This window comes from Gopherus evgoodei, chromosome 9 (assembly GCF_007399415.2).
Source record: "Gopherus evgoodei ecotype Sinaloan lineage chromosome 9, rGopEvg1_v1.p, whole genome shotgun sequence".
Classification (NCBI taxonomy): domain Eukaryota; kingdom Metazoa; phylum Chordata; order Testudines; family Testudinidae; genus Gopherus; species Gopherus evgoodei.
Genome location: NC_044330.1, coordinates 78,692,232 through 78,712,913, shown reverse-complemented (window position 1 = coordinate 78,712,913; position 20,682 = coordinate 78,692,232). Strand labels below are relative to the sequence as shown.

At 40.4% G+C, this 20,682-nt stretch overlaps 1 protein-coding gene across 3 annotated transcripts in view; it reads left to right on the top strand.

Moving 5' to 3' along the window:
* DACH2 (dachshund family transcription factor 2) overlaps window positions 1-20,682 on the top strand; it is a 536,716-nt gene that overhangs the window by 333,032 nt on the left and 183,002 nt on the right. The window lies entirely within an intron of this gene.

Here is a 20,682-nt window from a genome sequence, read left to right as displayed (position 1 = left end):
CCTTCAACTAATAGCACAAAGGGTAGTTTGAATTATGTTTTCCTTTTTCTTTCCAAAACCTAGCACATACATACACACACACAAACAAGTCAATGCAGTATTGACACAGTTTTTTTTATTTACTATCAGTTATAAATGCTGGGATTACCTGGGCAATTGTTTTCTCAGAAACCCATAATGTAATCTCAAACCTAATACTCTGACAACCATGCACTAATTAAAACTGCAATTATATTTTTGCTCAAACAAAATGACTTAATAAACATTATCACAAACTGTTTACCTTTCCCCAAAACAATTTATGCTCACTAATACAATTTCCTATTAAAACTGCTGCCAGGTAAATTAAAAACTCTTGAAATAGTAAGTAAGTGGGAAATTAATTCAACAGTTTAATCTAGAACTAATAACAGTTGCAAGCTCAGAAAAAGATTGCTACAGCAGGGAGTTAATTAACAGCTTATTCCCCATTTGATAAAAGTAATCCACTCTAATTCCAGTGTAATTTACCTCAATGTAATATAAAACCGCAAGCTGCTACTGGTTCAGGTAATTATTAGCCCTGTCCTGTGGCCACATTGTCAATGAAAGTCAGCGGTATCTTAATAATAAGAGGCTGTCTGCTAAATGTCCACAATTAAAGAGGTAATATTAAATCTTCAAACTGCGACAACCTTGTATGTTTCTATACACTGTATACAGTCAGGGGTTGCAATTTAAATGGAAAGAAGTATTTAATTGCTGCACCTAATAACCAGGTGTGCATTTTGTAAAGTGAGGTTGTTCTATTACTGTAACCTGCTTTTGTAAAAAAACAGAGGAGATGGGACAGAGGTTACAAAGAGAAGGTTTATATGTTTTGATGGCAGCCTCTGAAGCTAGTAAACTAGTGCAGCATGGAAGTAAGTCTGTGTTTTCTCCATGCAAATAAAGCACAAAGCTTAGGTCTCTTGGGCCTGGTCTACACGGGGAGAGAGGGTGTCGATGTAAGATACGCAACTTCAGCTACAGGAATACCGTAGCTGAAGTTGATGTATCTTATTCCGACTTACCTCCCATCCTCATGGCGCTGGATCGACGGCCGCAGCTCCCCCATCGACTCCGCTACTGCCACTTACTCTGGTGGAGTTCCGGAGTCGATAGGGAGCGTGTTTGGGGATCGATACATCACGTCTCATCTAGACGTGGTACATCAATCCCTGATAAATCGATCGCTACCCGCCGATACAGCAGGTAGTCTGGACGTACCCTTGGTCTGAAACATCGTGTGTGACTTAAACAACAATACAGTGAATGTTCCGTTGTTGCAGTTATCATTAGTAGAATGAGGCCTTGTGCTTAGTTGTATAAGGAGCACATAGAAATATCTTCTCTTCTTACATTTTTGTTTTGGGGTTAAAATAAGGAAACAAAAATATGTGTGTTTTATTCCCTTTAACACTGGGCCTTTTGTGGTCCCATGACAGTAAATATTTTGGGGGTTGCTTTTGAGCAATCACGTCAGTCACTTAGCAGATAACTCTCTCATTTATTCTAAGCACTTTCACCATTTTCTTCTTGGTGTCTGAATACCTGTGAGTTAGACTCCTCAGCCTTCTTGAATTATGTGTTCTTAGTATTTTTCCCACAAAGAATTGTCATATTAAAAATAAGTGAGTCCACTATAATAATAGGTTTCATCAAAGTTCATAAAAGTAATTTAAAAGGACATTTTATCTACAGTATCATATAAATACTGATTGTGGAAGTAAGTAATGTATGATATTATCCTACTCCATTAGATGTTAACAAGGGTTAAGTGTTTATTTCCCACTATCACTATAACATTTGTTTACACCATGAATCTAGTTGAATAGGCTCCTTCTGTGCCTTTAATGGATTTCTCAGAAATAAAATGTCTATCGGGATGTGCTTTGTCAGACAGCAAAGCCAAACAAACATTGTAAAGGTGTTAAGGCTGGTGACAGAGATGAGAAGAGTGATGATTCAGTCAGAGATATTTGATTTTTAATAAAATCATGCTGTCTTTCTCAGTTCTTTTCTGTACATTTGTAGTTATTTTTGGGAAGAGGTGGTTCAGTGCAGAGGCAGCTGAGTATTTAGGACTAAATTATACTGCTACAAGTTACTTATATTGGGGCAGTTGGCCCCCTGCTCTCAGTAGGCACAGATATATCTCCTCTATACTGAAAGCATTTTTCCATTGTTGCAGATCAAATGTTTGCATAATTTATTTCAATGCTTATTTCTGGGGTGGTCCAGTACTAAAGTGGAAATGACACATTTTGACATGTAGAGGATATGCATTTGGATTTTATACTTTCGGAGTCACCAATGCCTTGGTATCCTTGATTACGCTAAGAACATGGCTGATAAACACCAACTGCATCCATGCCAAACCCACCACTCACAAGGAAAGGCTACACATGGCATAGGAGTAATTATAACCTTTAGGGCTTCCACAGGGCTCAAAGGGTTTATAAAGCACCTTCTTGGAACCCCAAACCATCCCATGCATGATACACACAGTTCAGTGCATATGTGCTACTTCCTTTGTCATAAACCCACTTTAAAAGTTAGATTTAATTTCAGGTTTTCCAGATTCAGGCAGAATGTCAAAGATCATTCTTTGAAAATCTAATTTAGTGCTGTCAGTAGGAGTGATAATGAATTGCCCTACTTAGATGTTTCCTTTACGCCAGAAGAAGAAGAAAGGACAGATTTTAAAACTCCTCACTAACCTAATGAGCAATTGGTGTTCAAGGTGTCTATTCCAGTCTTGTTCAGCCAAATGAGGTGGCTTAAAGGTAATTAACCAACGTAAAGTCGGAGGGAGAGAATTTATTTGAGCTTAATATATGCATCAAATTATCATGTTAATTGTATTTTTTCTAGTAGTCTCTCAGTGTCACTTTTAATAATACCTGTTTGTGTCTCCACTGCAAACCACTCCTTCCCCTCCCCTATTTTCAGAGTTGTGAAAATCTGCTCTCGGATACACTAATGTTAGGTTTAAACTTAACCTGTGAGAACTGAGTCTAGGCGTTATATTTTTTCTTTTACTAATTTTCAGTTAAACAAGTAACTTGACTGTTTTTAAGGGCTTATTTTCACTGTAGTGTAAGCTCAAGGTGTAACTTGAGAGTTGTCCTTAACAATCCCCCCCCTACACACACACACAGACACACACTCAAATCTCTGCCTTATTTAAAGCATGAGCTAGCAGGCCTGCCAAAGGGGTATGGGTTGAAGCTCAAGTGCTGCAACACTCAGATCCAGCGAGGATGCAGCTACAGTCTAGAAATCTGAGATAGCATCAGGCACTGCCTCCTCTGGTAGTTAGGCATAGTCATTGGAGCAGAGGTCAAAGCTAGATGTGGGGTTGGAACTGGGCCAAGAATGGCACTGGAATTGAGTTCCGGGGTCAGAACTGAGATCAGAGTCCGTAAACAAGACAGAATCATACCATAGCTGAGTCCAGGTGCAAGCCAGGGGTTAAAGCCTGGTGGTCATAGTCCAGGGACAAGCCAAGTTAATACCATAGCCAAGGTCCAGACAGAGGCCAAAAGTTGAAGCTAGGTAGTCGGAGTCCAAATGTCCAAGGAGGGTCAGTAAGTAGAGGAAAGACTGGAGCAGGTCAGCAACATGACAGAGGCAGAGAAGGACAAGGTTGGAACAGGGCTTAGAGTCTCAAGAGTCTGAAGCACTGCGAGGCAGCAGGAGGCTTCCTAGCCATGTAGTGATCTCACTCATGTGCAGCTCTGGGGGCTGGGGAAATACCTGAGCCTGGGGAGGTGCGGTGGGTCATTTGACCCATCTTGACTCAGGGATAGGTTGCTGCCACATGCCTGAAGGCTGAGTCACTGCAGGCTCTGTTGGAAAGGTAAGTCAGTGTGGCTGGGTTGTTGCTGCATGTGCCTGATTGGTGACTCACCTCAACTCCCTTGCAGGGCCAGCTGAGTGAGCAGCCCTAGTTTGGCTGTGGGTTTGCTTCACAGTTAGCACAACTCATCATCTGCTCATCCAATCACTCTCCATACTTGGGTGCTGTTTCACAGTGTAGTTGCTCTCACATTAGCTAGGCAGGCTCAAGTGAAGTAACTCAGCTGTAGTAAACTGAGGTAACTATTGCAGTGAAGACAAGCCCTAAATTACACAGATTGAAACAAATTGCTAGTCACTTTCAAATGCAATTTTTGGGGGGTTTTAATAGTCCAAACAATTACTTCGATTTAAATATGATTTGGCAGGTCAGTGATTTAGTTGGGGGTGTTTTCACAGTGGTGGATTTAAAGTTAGTGGGGCCCTGTGCGTAGCTTCATTTTCGGGGTCCCCCCCTCAGGACCCAGCCAAGAAAAAAAATTCTCTCGTCTCCTTCCCCGTTTTTCATTCTTTTTTTCTTCATCCTCCTCATTTGTTATAAGTAATGGGAAGTAAATGAAAATAAAGTGAGGTACCTTGATTGGGGCAGGGGGCTGGCGTGCAGGAGGGGATACAGGGGTTGGGATCTGGGTGGGAGTTTGGGTGATGGGTGCTTGCTCTGGGCTTGGCCAGGGGGTTGGGGTATGGGAGAGGGTGAGGGGTGCAGGATCTGGGAGGACATTTGGGTGTGGGCTCTGGGCTGGGGCAGGAGAGTGGTGCTTACTTCTGCCAATGTGGCTCCCAAAGTGACCGGTACACACACCCCTCTGGCAGTGGCTCCCAGGCGATGGGGTCGGGAGGTCTCCGAGCGCCGCCGCCCCCACAGCTCCCATTGGCCGTAGTTCCCAGCCAATGGGAACTGTGGAGTTGGTGCTCGGAGTAGGGGCAGCACGTGGAGACTCCCATCTCCACAGGGACATGCGATCCACTTCTGAGAGTGGTGTGGCATGGAGGGAAGGAGGCAGAGCGAGCAGGGAGCCACCTACTGCTGGCATGTCTCTGGGCGCCCCTTTGGGGCAGGGGAGCAGTGGGTCTCCATATGCTGCCCGGTGTGGGGGGCAGTGTGCAGAACCACCTCTCCATCCCCACCAGGGGCATGCAGAGATGTGCCAGCAGCCAGCCGCTTCCAGGAACGGCATGGGGCCACGGGCCGTGGCATGCAGGCAGCCTGCCTGCCTGAGCCCTGCTGCGCCGTTAGCCGGGACTCAAGGGCTGGTTGTTAGATGAAATTTGTCCTTCATTTTGGGGTGGGCTCCCTGTTGTTGAGGGCCCTGTGCCACCACATGGTTTGTTTCATAGTAAATCCGCTTCTGTGCTTTGAGCGCAGGGGGTTGGAGTCAATGACCTCCTGAGGTCTCTTCCAACTGTAATCTTCTATGATTCTGTGATTCTATGAATAGTTTAGATATGCCGTTTTATCACTTTTGACAGTTGAGGAATAAAAAGTTTAAGTAATACTTGAAAAGTGACATCTTGGTAACTGCCATGTCTATTTGGAAAATAAATCCTACAAGGTTTTATTACTTATTAAATGTACTTGTAAATAATACATACTTCCACAAGAATGTAAGCACATAGATACAGATTCAAATATATGCAATATGTAAATAAATATAATCATATGGTAATAGAAACTCACAGGACCAAATCCTGACCTAGGAACTCAGCCCCTCCCCAAGCCCTCTTCTGTGCAGGAATGTGTAGGGGAGACACTTGCTGTGCATCTGGACTTGTGTGGTTGGGTGGGCAATTAGAGGAGTGACAGTTCCTTGGAATGGTTCCCTTTTTCTCCCAGTACTGCAGAAGGGTCTGTGAGGGTTTAGGATCTGTGGGTTGAGCGATGCTAGCCAGCTACTGACAAATTCTCTTCTCTCCATTAAAAGCACAGTGGAAACTCACAAATTAACTACACACTGTATCCTGTGAAGAAGATTCCAAGACAACAATATTTGGAGAGACCATATCAGGATGGTTCCTATAGGAACTTTGTTTTCCTGGTAGAAGACAAGTGCAATATAAAAGCAAATAGTCTTGGCACAAGTGAGCCTTTCTTCCTTGGAGGAATCCTTGTGTTTGGGTCATAGAACACCTGACCTGTCCAGTGGATCCCATGTCCTCAGTAAATGAACTGTATAATTCTTATACAGTGGTTGCCCTTATAATCTTTCCCATTTTATCTTCAATTTTTCTGCATTGGGTTTTCCATTTTCCTTGTCTTTACTCATGCTAAGCTCCTGTTGACTTCAATGGGAATTGTGTTTCATTAAGGACTCAGTAAAAAGAGAATAAAGATCTGATGACATGGCCCATCAGATACATAGAACATGGCAATCTTGTTTATAATTGTGTTATTTCTATTGAGACATACATACACAAACCCTTGTGGGCTAAATTCTGCTTAGTCCATGGTTGTGTAGTGTTCAGAGGGATTAGGTAGCCTCCTCCTGCAACCAGAGCAGGAGTCAGGGAAAGCTGAAATCCTTGTTCTCAAGACAGTACAGGGACTGCTCTCTAGATGCTTCCCTGAGGAGACATGGCATCTTGGGGGCAGAGGATGGAAAGTAGGCACCATCTTGTTAGGTTTCAGACAGTTGAGGGACACAGTTTGCACCCCCTACAAAGGTCTGTAGCAGTGCACACGCTCCCTGCTATGCAGCTGTATTGCCTCTATATTTCCCTTTCACTGCCTCGCAGTTTGCTCTCTGTAGCACGGTGGCTCTGCTGTGACTAAGTGGCACAATCTAGACATAGACTATAGGTAATAAATACCATAAACTAACATAGAGACACATTGTAATTTCATTTTATTTCCATAGATAGGACCAAATGCAGAAAAAGAATGAGACACAAGAAGTTTATATATATATGAAACATAAACATGAAAACATCCATAAAAACAATTGTCAACATTTTATTTTCAGTCAGTCTCAAGGTGATTTTAAATAAATAGAAGGACACAACTCAATTTCCGTACAATGCATGGTTAAACCTGTTAATCAACACTTATAAATGTGAAAAACTGCAGCCACTAGGGATTTCAAAATGATTATAACCAAATATTCTTGGTCCACACAATTGACAGAGGGTCATACACATTTCCATAGAATAGACACATTACCAAAGGATGTATACAACTAAAACATATAGCTTGTAAGAGTAACTTTTGTGTTTTTTAAAAGAATCCAGTGTGCCATCAGACACATGTATACAATTGTTAAATGCCTATTTTCAGCCCCCCCCCCCTCTGCTTGATTTGGAGCAGGGACTGGCATGCTGGCCCCCCACATGCCAGGTGAGTGCCCTAACAGCAAGGTATCGGATATTCTGAAGTGGGTTGCTCTCTGTTTCTCTTGTTGGAGCTGTTCCACTTTGTATAAATAATTAAACTGAGAGATTGACTCTGTAGCCCAGTGTTTAGGGTATGCTCTGGGATGTAGGCGACCCAAGTTCAAGTCCACATTCTAGTGAATATTTAATTTTTATCCATACAAAGTGGAGAGATTGAGAGACCCACCTGAGATTACCCCATAGCCTGGAAGTCAGGCTCACTTGGGATATGGGAGACCCAAATTCAAGTCTCTGTTTCAAATCAGGCAGAGCAGGGATTTGAAAACAGGTCTCCTACTTCCCCAGTGAGTGCCCTAACCCCTGGGCTGTTGGGAAAGGGCTGATCTGGCTTAGTCACCCAGCTCCAGGAGAGAATTTGTGGTTTTGAATCTCTAGTGGAGATAAGCACATACCCCTGCATTGGATGGAGGTGTCTAACTTCCCTTTGGAGACAGACTCTCTCACCCATCTCCTTAGTATTTATTACTGGCTAGTTTAGGTGGTTCCCCACTCAGGCTGCTAGCTTCTAAGACTCCCTGCTTAGGTGCCTGGCTGGCAGCCTATATTGTATAGGGAGCCTGGGCACCTAACTCAGGGCCAAGGTTTCCACTGACAGCAGGGTGCCTAAAAGTTAAGTGTAGCAAAGCTCAGCCGCACAACACCCAGCTCCCTTAGTGCATCTAGCCCTTGGTGCCTCCTGTTTCCTTGCTCTCAGTTGCTGGAAACTCAGTTGTCCTGCTCCAGCTCTGAGTGAGTAGCAAAACACTGCAGGTTGTGTAGGAAGAAGGAGAGCCAATAATCAATGATGTAGAGAGAGAACTTGGGGCAGGAGAGTTTTGAGAGGGTAAAATGAGGTAGAGGGGTGACCACAAAGAGTAGGGAAAAGGGGCGGGAATGCTTTGGAAAGGGACACATCAAAGGAGTGTATTCAGAACTCCAGATGCCTTCTGGTATGATTGTGATGATTTTAACTCATCCCTTTACAGTTGCTACAAAACTTGTTTTCAATTTAACACTAAGTTCACGCTCTCTTAATCAGTTCTGACTCCATCCTCCTCTGTCTGGCCCTCCATACAGATTGGGTTACCCTGAAATTTTTAATACACACTTTAAAAATGGGGGTCAGCCTACCTCAAGCCCTTCCTTGTCTACTCTGATTCTCTAGTACTGGTTCCCTCTAAACGTCTAATTGTTGCTACAAGAACATTTTCTTCTGCATCTTTTTATAGTCTGGAAGGATCTGCATGTATCTTTTTATCATTGTCTCCATCTCATTTCCTGTCTTGCTGGAAATGCAACTTTTCCCTCTTACATGAACCGCTTACTTTTTTATCTCCCTTTGCTATCATTTTAGTTAGTAATTTTACTCTCTAACTAGCTGATAACTATTTATTTGATGGGAGCTGGGCAATCAATAAATCATGTGCCAATTGTGGTTATTCTAAGTAGTACTTTGCTTTTCAGTGTACAGATTGTCATAGTCCGTGTGTATTTTTGGTGTATACTTTTACACCTTCTTAGTGTATCTTTAGGAGTAATTATTCCTGGATCTCAATAATTATCAGTACATTAAATTCCATCTGTTTTCTATCAAAAAATGAAAGGGAATGATGGAATTAACACAAATATACAAATGCCAATTGCAGTCCTAGAAATCATGGAAATGTAAGGTGGATGGGACCTTGAGAAATCATCCAGTCCAACCCCCTTTGCTAGACAGGACATACACTTGTACCCATCTCTGGCCTTGCTGAGGAAAAGTGGCTCAGGCAGACTAGATACAGTTTGTGCAAGTAAGCAAATTGCCTTCCTGAATAAACTTCTGGTTGTGGCAGTTAGTCACAAGTTGATCAGAATGACTTCTACAGCTTTTGAGTACCCTATGATATGTTCAGATTGGTTCAGCAGAAAAGACTTTTCAAGGGTCTACTTGAAGGATAATCATGCTATAGAGATTCTGCAAAGCTGAATAAAATCTATTTTACGAGAGTGATCAACATTTTTAGAATTTTAGAATTTTATGCTTAACATCAAAATTTGAAAAATAATTAGGAAAACATTCAACAGTTTTTTGCAAATTTTTCCTCCTGTTTCTTGACCAGCTTTAGAGCTGGTCTGCATATATATAATATATAAATTTAAATGGTTTCAAAATATTTTGGTGGCATTTTTTCCATTTTTATTACAGCTTTATCCTGTCCAAAATAATGTACTGTAGTGAGCATATGTGTGCATGCATATTTGAAAAATTGTGTGAAAAATTAGAGCTGGCTGGAAAAATGAAATGTCTATTACATGGAAAATTTTGACATTTAGAAATTTATTTGTATCCCAAATTGGGACAAAATCCAAATCTTCCATCTCCATTTTGTGAAATGGAAATTCTGAAAAATTGCTCTTCTATAGTGTTGATACAAATCAGTTCTGAATCAATGGGCACTTGAACTGTTGGAGGGGAAATCTGTACAGTCTCAGCCAAACCAACTGTTTGGAAGTACAGAACATACTACAGAGTATGAAGGCTCCTTCTGCACTCTCAGATGTGTGCACATGCTCTCTCACACTCATATCCTTCTGAGGGCGTACAATCATATTGTCAGAAAATTAAGGAAAAGTGTAAGCAGAATTCTGTAGGGATAATGCTGAGCAGCTTTGGCACCTAGAAAGTCCTGTCATCATTCTATACCCAAAGTCACAGAAACTTCATTCACAACAAAAGAGGTCAACGATTGAATTGGTAGGGAAACTGAACTTATCTCTAGGTATAGTTCTTTCAAAACAAGGTAGAAGCATGGTGATCAGTCTTGGAAAGCCTATACTACTGTTGATGTACTTATTTTATGGATTATTATTGCTTGTTTATGGTAGCACTCTCAATATACTAGACACTGATTTTAAGGAGGGATGGTCCCTTTTCTGAGGAGCGCACAATGGAAGCATAGCTAGATAGCAGACAGAGTTTAGGGAAAGGGGAACAACAAATAGAGACTTCTATACAACTCAGCTAGATGCAATGTAGGCAATAGGGCAGAAGCTAGGGAGCCTGTAGATGAACTTCTAAAGAAATTGATAGGCAAGGAAGATGACTTCCTTTTGCATGGGCATTTTGTCTTGGCTGAAAGGGTGGAGATAATGCATGTGTCTGGGAAGTCAGAAAGGGCCAGAATCTCCACTCTGTCAATTCAGGACTAAATTTTAGTATGAAAAGAGTAAAGAAAGTACCACAGTATATGCACCCAATTTTACTAAGATTGTCAATACATTATGAAGGATGAGTTGTGAAACTTACTCATTTGCTCATAAAGATTTTGCCAGCTGAATAATTTATCAAATGCAGTATGCAGTACGACAGGAAATGTTTCTTGCAGGTGGATAAAATGCAGACATTTCAAATGGAAGACACTGGATTTGGTATTGGCTCATCTCACTTGACATCATTTGCAACTCATGTGATATAATCCACTCAGTCATGTGGCACTACATCGTTCAAAGCAGCTGTGCAAAAAAAAGGAATAGCGAGAAGCCATGCAGCACATAGCATTGCTGTGCTAGAAAATTCCAGTTCCAAAGCTTTTCATATGCTGTTTTAGGGAACATCAGAATATGATTTAAAAGGCTTACAACAATTCCAAGTTATCCATCCTTAATAAAGCAGCATGATTGGCTAGGGAGGCATCATTCATGAGCCCAAAACAAATAGAAGGAGACCATATATTACAATATTAAAATGCTGGCTGCATTTTCCATGAAGCCAACAGCATAAATACATTTATTTTGTTTCTGCTTAATTGCTGAATATCTCCTTGACTATTGCAATGGTTGCAGCACAATAGATGAAAGAGGTAGAACCTGATTACGTAGAGCTCCTGAAAAATTTAAGCTGACCTTAAATTCTGTAAGTGTAGAACCACAGGAACTTAGTGTGATATATTTCCAAGTAGTTACTAAATTAAGTTGGAAGCTACCATTGGCAGCAATTAGCATTGTGTAGTCTTTTTATTTTATTTTATCGATACGATATGTCAGTATAATAAATTAAGGATATAATTACGCTATAATTATGCCATATTGGGCAGATGATTTGATAACATGTAATGGCTTGTTGTCTTAACCAGGCATCTTTTTTTACAAGAGGCTCTTATCTCAGAGATTTCTTTTCCTGGTTAAATAATGATGTTAAAAATGTGCAATTTCCCTATGCAGCACAACAAAAAAGTATCTGTTAGAGTTGTTTTCCACTGTAGAACATCTGCTGAATTTGGTGAGGAATTGCTATAGATCTGACTGCTGTGGTTATGCTATGGTTATTCCAGTTGGTAGAATTCCAGGGATTACATTTAGTCTCAGAGCTTGCATGCTATTTATTAAAAGGCTACCAACATCAACTATGTTCATAAAATCTTTTATTTCTGCTTACGGGAATAGTGGTGGGAAGGGGTGGAGGAAGGAAATCTGTTGTTACAAGAACAATTAAAATATCCCGCACTGCTCTGTTACAATTTAGTTTTAACTCTCTTGAAGTCTGTCTTACTTGCTACTAATATTGTTTTCAAACTCCTGAGAGTGGATACTCCAAATATTTATTTTAATGCATATTTTTATTAAACTAGACAGTGTTATTACTGCCACACATTAAAGACCTGTAATGTGACTTTAATATTGTTATTAGATGTTAATGTCTTAGGATAGTGGTCTGAAGATGAAATAGTTCTCATTTACTTTTCACTGTAATGAATACTAATGTGTCAAGGGACAGCAGACATCTTTGCCTTCTGTTCAGTTTGGCCAAATAGGAAAGACAAGAACGGAAGACAACAATTAGTCATCTGTGAGTGAATGCAATTGGAAGTTATGAGTAAAGCCAATCGAAATCCAGGCATACAGATCTCCCTCTCATTTTTCTGCTCTGACTAAATAAAATAAGAACAGACAGTAAGTTGTCCAGTTTCCAAGATTTCTGGTGGGAGTTCTTCATAATAGATTTGTTATTTGTACTGTGGTTTACAATGCCATTTCATCTCATTACTGGTGATGTTATGCTCTTCGTATTATGAGTTTCTTTCAGGAAGGGAAAACTAGCTCATTTCCTTGAGACAGGTTTTGTTTTGTTTTGTTTTTGATTTTGCTAGCTGTATGTGAGACTGAGAATTTTTGTCCACAGAAGGAGCACTTAATCTTCTGAATAAAATAAAACCAATGCTACCTTCAGTGAGGCTGAGTGACAAGATAGGTAGAACAAAATGTGCTTTTGTTCATTTGAGTTTTATAAAAGTTTACCTGCAATTGATAAAAATTGTCTAGTCATTTTTTTTCCTGGTTTACAATGTTTCCTTCATTGGCCTTCAGCTAACCATGTTTAATTTTCTTCCTTTTAAATCAATGACAGAATGCTTTACATTAAAAAAAAAGTCAGTGATTTATTTAATTGGGTACATGTAAACTTCATGTTTAGTGGCACTTCATTGTTTATTTTTCAGTGCAATGTTTTCTAAATGAAAACTGTATGATGTAGAAATGAGGCAGAACACATCCTCCAATATGAACGATGCTAATGTTTGGTGAAATTTTTTCTGAACTTTCATCCTGGCTTCTATCTCCACCTTAAATCTCATTATACTGCTGTTTTAACCATCCCTAAAATATTTCGAAAAGAAATATTCTGTTGTTAATGACAATCTCTTGCATTCACCTAGCACCTTCTATCCTGAAAGATCCCTTTGACAATGACATTTTCATGCAATCTCTTTTTGTGGATTCTGAAGTGATTCTGACGTCCAAAGTGTGACGCATATTCTCGTGAGCATATCGGACAGACAAAAGTCATTGGTGAGCATCTTGGTAGCTATAGCAGAAGTACGATGTTTTTCCCTGGCAACTAACAATTGATTATTTCTGATATTGCTGTAAACTTGCTTTAGTTGAATAATACCCTTGTCTGCCACTCTAGTTTCACTGAGCACTGCAATGTCAGTATCGTACCGGGCTAGTTCTTTTGAAAGGAGAGCTGTTCTTTTTTCAAATCGAGAGGTATTGTCATTGTTCATCGTAGTCCTGATGTTCCAAGCAGCAATCTTTAGTGCTTTTTTAGTTATCTTTGGTTTTTGACTGTATTGAGGATGATACACCAGCTGTGGTAAACTGGCCAGATTTAATTTGGGCAGGCAATGTTTGAGGCACTTTTTCTAGCCCCTTTCCTTTCAAACGGAGAGCAGTACAATCCTAAAAATGGCTGCTCTGTCACCTGGGGTGTTGCCAATCTTTCCTACTGTCCTTGGGTCAGGAATGGGCGACCAATGTCCCAGGTCACCTGCATGCAGGCTTGTGGCTACGACTGCTAGGAATCATCTTCACCTCTCGCTTTGCCACTCCCCCATCGCCACAGGACTTTTTAAGAGATATGTGCATGAATAACGTGTGCGTGAGATTGATTAAAGTGGGAGAGTCGTTGCACTGGGACAATCCCATTCTCTTGGCTGTTGAAGCTTGGCCCAGTGGCATAAAGGCTGTTACAACTGGAGGCTTCTTTATCTGCAGTGAATAGCCACGACTTCTGTAGTGCCTCATCATGCCTTTCGCCTTCCACAATATGATGCTGCCCTGCTTTTCAAGCCGTTGGACCAAGATATGATCTCTTCTGCTTTGGCCACCAGAACAGTCTTTGTTTGCTTGGGAGGGCAATCCCTAAATCACTGTCAGTTTCCACACTTCCGGTTACCTTCACCTGGTTTAGCCCGCCTGCCGAGGCAGTTCACAGGGGCGTGACTGCTGTTGCATGCTTACAGCTACTTGGAGCCACAGGTGAGAGCTGGGTGTACAGTGAGGACCAGAGAGGAAAAGAACCACTCAAGGAGTGTGGCAGTTTGTATCACTCAAAAGTAGTACCTCTCCCATACACCCCTATTCAAAGTATATACAGAATATACACAGGAAATGCTTTTCCCATCACTGAGATGAGGTCAGCTTTGTGGTGGAACACAAAGATGTTAATAAAAAGTGTTATCAAGCAATGCTACACAAATAGGAAGAGAAGAATGCTCCTCCCCTGCAGAAAAGGAGCAATCTTGAATGGACTGCAGTGGATGTAGACAGAGCCCTGTGTGGGTTGAAGGGGGAATAGTAGGCAGACACAAGCTCATGAGTGGCTGGGAGGGGAGAATGCCACCTTCAGTATGGGTGTGTGTTGGGGGGAGATGTGTCTGCTGGCTTCCCATTGTCTGGGGATGCGGGAATGGGGTAGCTGGGTGGCTCTTGTGCCCCTCCTCCATCTATTTAAACTCCCCCAGGCTTTTCAAAAGCCTCTTGCTTCAGCTAGCTACCCCTCCATCCCTTGACATGTAGTGTTGTTGTCGTGTTCTTTAGGATGATGCAGGTCTATTCAATCACCCATTTTGTGATCAGGAAGGTATTTTTGGTCAAAAGTGGCAAGAAGTTTGGCTGGGTTTTTTGTCTTCCTTGCAGAATTGTGGAGGCACAGTTAGGTTATAGAGGTGAGACTTAAAAAGCTTAAGATTAGGAAAAGTAAGACTGTTTAGCTTGTTGCAGTTTTTGACCGATGTCTAGTGTGGATCATAGAATCATAGAAAATTAGTGTTGGAAGAGACCTCAATCCCCTGCTCAAAGCAGGACCAACCTCAACTAAATTATCCCAGTGAGGGGTTTGTGAAGCCAGGCCTTAAGAACCTGTAAGGATGAAGATTCCCTCACCACCCTAAGTAACCCATTTCAGTGCTTCACCACCCTACTAGTGAAATAGTTTTTCCTAATATCCAACCTAGACCTCCCACTCTGCAACTTGAGACCATTGCTTCTTGTTCTGTCATCTGCCATCACTGAGAACAATCTAGCTCCATCCTCTTTGGAACCCCCCTTCTGGTAGTTGAAGGCTGCTATCAAATCCCCTCTCTCTCACACACTCTTCTGCAGACTAAATAAGCCCAGTTCCCTCAGCCTCTCCTCATAAGTCACATGCCCCAGCCCCCTAATAATTTTCATTGCCCTCCGCTGGACTCTTTCCAATTTGTCCACATCCTTTCTGTAGTTGGGGCCCCAAAACTGGATGCAGTATTCGACATGTGGCCTCACCAGTGCTGAATAGAGGGGAATAACCACTTCCCTCGATCTGCTGGCAATGCTCCTACTAACGCAGCCCAATATGCCATTAGCCTTCTTGGATAACGCTAAAGGAGACCAGATCTCAGAGGCAAATGAGACCCAGGATTTTGATGGTGGTTCTTTTGTCTATGGGAAAAAGGGGAGACTTGGAGTCTTCAGACTGAAGTCCTTCCTTGGTAATCTTAACCCTCACCCCTCCCAGGGGCAGGTGGAGGGGATTCAGAAGCAAGATGAGTTCTAGGACTAGGCGTAGATGGGTTTACCCCAAGCTATTGGTTGTATGGTAGAAGTCCTGAACACCACATAGGACCCCATTAAATGCCTTATAGGTGAGAGGGGGAAGCAGGAAATATAACACCCCTCCTTAGTGTTAAATAAAATTGTGGCCTGCCACTTAAATCCATCCGTATAAATGTCATTCATTTGCCTGTGTCCTAATCAATATTACATGCATTTAAAGCTCCAGGGAGAATTTCAGGTAGACATTTTGTAGTTACCCAAATTAGAATTTAGACATGTTGCTAGGACTTATGCCATACAATCAGCCCATCTTACCAGAACTTCAATTTCACATCTTGTATGCAAATCTTTTTGTTCTGAGTTGCAATATTGCTGATAAAATTGTACTGTTTTGTCCAACAAAATGTCTAAGACTCATTTCTTCAGTAAAAGAAGAATTGTGGCATTTTTTCACTATGTCACAATAATAAATATTGAATTCCTGTCTGGGGAAGAGCAGAGAGAACTAAATATCAATATTTATTAGCAGTGGTGGTAGATCCATGTAATTTTAGAAGGTGCTCAGGTATAATGTTTAAAACAATGGTTCATTCTCAGGAAAACATTTAAGTGGTTATTCAGTTCTCGTACCTTAAAGATGGCAATGTCACTTAAATGCTTCAAAGAGATTGTGAAGACAATGGGAAACATCAATGAGTGGAATCTAGCTGTGGTTATTTCCAAGACAGCAATGAGTGTTCATTTAAGAAATAGCGTGGGAATGATAGCTTGTCTCATACCAACTTCATTTACTAATCTTCTTTATCTGAGTTCAAGGGACGTTAGTTTTAATTGGTTAAATGTTTAATTAGAAAATTATTTCTGTTCTCTTAGGCACTTTGGTGCTGAGAAAATCATGTGAATAAAATGTATATTCTTATCTTTTAAAAATAGATTATGGCAGACCCTTACAAACCATTCATATTTTGTTTTGATTTTGGGGGCCAAAAATCTCATAAATATCTGTTGTCTGTTAATTTCCCACCCTACTTGGCCAAAAAAATTACGGAAGTCCTGGACTATGTAGGTCCTGGCTAGGAAAGCAATTCTTCCACTAGGAAACTTGATCAACTCTTGTCCACAAGTCCTTGCATCTGGAAGCTCTAGGTCCAGCATCCATAAAATCTGTTAGTCAAGTTCAACCAGGAGAGGGAATCTGTATAAGGTCCATGTAACCTTTAGTCCCTCTTTAGCCCTTAAAATAGCAATATAAACAATAAGCAACTAATAACAGCAATGAGACTCTTCATTGAATAAATGTGGATTGAAGCAGATAATGAAGTGGCCATTGCTCAGGCAGAAGGAGAGGAAACAAAGGAACATCTGTTTGAGTCTTTACTCAGCGAGTGTCGAGTAAAGTCTTAGGGCTTGTTAATCAGAAATTGAAATTGTGAGAGGAGAAAAGCATTATTGGAGTCATATTAAATGTCTACATGTAAATAATGATCTTTGCTAGACTGTTTTCTGTTCTGTACAACTTCACATTGTACAGCACTCTTCAACCAATAAATAAGCAAAATACAGCAACAAACTCTTTACTAGAATGTAAGAATGGCCATGCTTAGTCAGACCAATGGTCCATGTAGTCCAGTATCCTGTCTCTGACAGAGACTCATACAAGAGTTTCAGGTACAGTGTACAGAACAGGGCAGTTGGAATGGTCTACCATGTCTTCCCCTCCCAGATGCTAGCAGTCAGAGTTTTAGGGTCACACTGAGCTTGGGATGGTATTCCTGACCTGATGCACCTACCCTCCATGAACTTACCTAGTTCTTTTTTTTAACCAGTTATAGTTTTGGCCATCAGAACATCATGGCAATTTCCACAGGTTAATTGTGTCTTGTGTGAGAATGTATTTCTTCTTATTTGTATTAAACCTGTTGCCTATTAATTTCATCAAGTGACCCCTGGTTTGTATTTTGTGAAAAGGTAAATAACATTTCTCTATTCACTTTCTCCACACTAATGACTTTATAGACTTTTATCAGACCCCTTCTCCCATCATCTCTTTTGTAAGCTGAACCCCTATCTTTTTAGTCTCTTCTTGTATGGAAGCCGTTCCATACCCTTAATCACCCTTCTTTTCCTGTCTCTGAACCTTTTTCAGTTCTGTTATATCCTTTTTGAGATGAGGTGACCAGAACTGGACATACTAGACAAGATGTGAGTACTTCATGGTTTTATATAGTGCCATTATGATATTTTCTGTCTTATTTTCTATCCCTTTTCTAAGAGTTCCTAACATTCTGTTAAAAGAACAGGAGTACTTGTGGCACCTTAGAGACTAACAAATTTATTTGAGCATAAGCTTTCGTGGGCTACAGCCCACTTCATCGGATGCATGCAGTGGAAAATACAGTAGGAAGATATATATATATATGCACAGAGAACATGAAACAATGGGTGTTACCATACACAAGTTCTCCTGTTCTTTTTGCGGATACAGACTAACACGACTGCTACTCTGAAACCTAACATTCTGTTAGCCTTTTTGACCATTGTTGCTCATTGAGTTGAAGCTTTCAGAGAACTATCCATGATAACTCTAAGATCTCTGTCATGAGTGGTAACAGCTAATTTAGAACCCATTATTATACATGTGTAGTTGGAATTATTTTTTCCAAAGTTTTGTTACTAGTCTCCATGTTGTTTGGAAAAGGACAGTTTAAAATGATATTTTCCTCATGGAGCTAGGGAATTATCATATTTAATTTTAATTGTTTGTATGTGCGTGTTTGTTGTTCTACCTAACACAAAGTACTCTTTTAGAAAGAATACTGTGTTTATCTTCAGTTCAAATACAGCAGCAATACAATATATCTCCATGTCTAGAATTTTCTATTACTACTGAGCAACCTCATCATTGCTGGCATAATAATGATGATTCCCAGCATTTCCTTTGAGAAGAGAGCTTCTAGGAGCAGTTGGGTTTGGTTTTGTTCTAACTTTTTGTTGTTGTTGCTTTTCCTTGGAAAATTTCCATATTTTAAAAGAAAACAATAGAACCTCTGTGTGATAATTTGGTATCTGGTTGTTAGAGTCTTTAGAAGAAAGTACTATCATTGATATCTACCAGATGGTGTGATCCCTTGATGCCCCCTATAAAATATTATATATAAGCATATGTATCAATAATACCATAATCACGGCATAAATCAATCATGTGGTCTGTTCCAGCAGATGGGACTGGTCCTTTTATTTTCATAGAGAAGACCTAATCCATAAAACATTATTTTGTTTATTTTTATATAATTCTTATGTACTTTATTTAGAAAACATGCAGAGCTCATTTTTTTTGTTTTTTTGTTTGTTTTCGTTTTGTTTTTTTGTGGGGTGGTTTTTTCAAAATTATAGTTCCATCTTTTAACAAACTCCTTTTCTTGCACAGACCCAGACATTAGGATTATGAAACCAAAAGTCAGTTTGAAATACAGGAAACGTCTAGAACTTTGAAATGATCTATCAGAACACTTACAAAATCAGGCCTAAAGAAAAAAACAACCCTGAATTATTTTCAATGCCATAAAAATCCAAAGGCCAGATCCTGTGCTGGTGTACCTGCGTACAGCTCCTTTGCCTTCAGTGTGTTTGCTACTTATGCCAGCAAAATGTCATGCCCTATTTCTAACTAGATAGATTACTGTGACCAAAAATAACCTGAAATTTAAACAACAACAACAACAACAACAAATGAGAGAGAGAAAGAAAGAACCCTGTTTATTTCTTGGTGTATTACTGTATGTAGTGTCTGTAGAAGCAGGTCCTTAGAATTTCTCCCAAGGATATAAAGCCTTAGGATAGTGAGCACATGATTTGAATGCTTTGTGGAGGATGATCCAGTGGATGACAATTCTGTTTTATGGTTTGAGGTTTTGAAATTTGTTTTCATTCCATAATGTCCTCTAAGCTACAGGAAATTTCTCAGGAGGCCCTGGGACATGGAGGCTGTGACTCTCAATGAAAGTAAAGACAGATGAAATACAGCCCATTGATCTGAGGGTGTGAATTATGTCTGGCCGGCAGGATGCTCAGGGCCCAAAAGAAAATCGTAGTGGAGCTTGCTATTGGAAATGAGTGAGGGCAGGCGCTGGTCCTGGCTGCTGGCTGCTATCTCTTCTGTTTGAATTTAGCATGTACCTGTGGTGTGCTTTATAGCACAGGGTAGACTATGCCCCCATAATGGTGATCTAAATTCAAACAATGAATAATACGCAGTAATGCAAGTAGGCAATCTTGAAGCAGGCCAGTCACTGAAGGTATGTCTGCACTGCAATGGAAGACCCATGGCATGGGTCAGCTGACTTGCGATCATGGGGCTCAGACTGTGGGGCTATAAACTTTCAGTGTAGATGTTCAGGGTTGAGCTGGAGCCCAGGCTCTAAGGCCCAGCTAGTTCTTTTGGTTCTTTTCAGATGCATCTTGGTGATCATGTACATTCACCATATCAAGTAATTTTGACCTTTCTAAAGAGTAAACTTTGAAGAGAGAGATTCCAACTTCATTTTGCCATGTTTGTGGCATTTGGGCAGAAAGCTAATATCTCGGCAGGAATATATAGCATCCTCTTAAATGCTTATAAAGGGACATTGATCCTGAGGACATGGAGTTTTAAAATTCTCTTGGTGGAAATAATAACCATCTCATTTCAAATCGACAAACATCCGTGATGAAATTGCCAACTTCATAGGACTTAAATATTCCAGAGATGGAGATGGTTCAGCTCTATAAATAGTCTAAAAATAATGTTGAAAGCTAGTATCTAGATAGCCACCTTGGATGGATTTTCAACTTCATGTATTTTCAAATATTCCTATTCTCTGAAATGCCACATATGGAGAGAATGAAGCTGAACCGACATGAATGATCTCTAAATATATAATAAAGCTGAAAGGTAATCTAGAATTATATAGATAAAGAAGTGATTTTGAGATTTTGATAGCCAGTTTGGTAAAGTTCAATACCGACTTTTGTTTCAACAGTATGTGTTCACAGGAAATCAATTAGATGTAAAATAAAATGATTTGTTTACTTGTTACTTCACTG